The sequence below is a fragment of the Pinus tabuliformis genome, chromosome 6, assembly GCF_031772625.1.
Source record: "Pinus tabuliformis cultivar Carrire ecotype Pingquan chromosome 6, CPIR1, whole genome shotgun sequence".
Lineage (NCBI taxonomy): Eukaryota > Viridiplantae > Streptophyta > Pinopsida > Pinales > Pinaceae > Pinus > Pinus tabuliformis.
The window spans coordinates 1,680,904,418-1,680,905,273 of NC_142292.1; the positions used below are offsets into that span (position 1 = coordinate 1,680,904,418).

Consider the following 856-nt stretch of genomic DNA (forward strand, 5'->3'; position numbering starts at 1 on the left):
TGGGCTCTAACTATGTACTCTACACCATCCTTGAACAAGTGATACTTGTTTTCATTGCAGTAAAACACTGCTTTCCTGTCATACAAATATGGACTACCCAACACCACACATGAAATATCAAGCAGTACCACATCTAACTCTACTTCGTCAACAAAATTTGTAGTGATTGCAAACTTAAACAAACATTTTCTTGTAACTTGTAAATTCATCTTTAATAATGACAACATCCATCACCAAGTGGAAGTTACAAAAATAGTCCTTGAGCCTTTCTTTAGATTTTTCCCATGATACACCTTTGATAAGACCCATTGTTCCTTTCAAAACAAAATAGTCTTTTTGCAAGAAAATACCTTCTATTCATAAAGGTCTGTAGTTCTAAAATGCAATATTTAATTTCACAAAATTTAGGATGTGCCAATGTGAGTGACCAACACATCGTATTCTTTGGTTAAAGGAGAAAGAATAATTCACTTTTTTATTCACATGGATCCATTTTCTCATACAATGTTGGACCTTAAAATCGTCAATTTTGAATTCATCACAGGAAATATGTTCCCACCATAGAAAAATACTATTCTTAATGGAAGATTCTTTTGGATGGCACAAATCATATCCTTCGACCAAGGAGGTGGAGAATCTAACGGTGTGCAATTGGTGACTATTCAACCAACAACATGAAATTCTCCATGAGATCGAAGGAAGTGTGACGGTGTGTCCCTACCATGATAGTTTGGACAACTAAATGAACAAGTCCTAATGACAAGTAGATAATATAACTGGAATTCTCGGAAAGTTATGGAAATTCTAGCCATATTTAGGGAAAATCCAGCAACGATTTTTGTAAATCCAAGTTATA

General features: G+C 34.3%; 1 pseudogene; it reads right to left on the reverse strand.

The window, feature by feature from the left end:
- Positions 1-378: 378 nt before the first annotated feature.
- On the reverse strand, positions 379-489 carry LOC149265414 (U5 spliceosomal RNA; annotated as a pseudogene).
- Between the last annotated feature and the right edge of the window lie 367 nt (positions 490-856).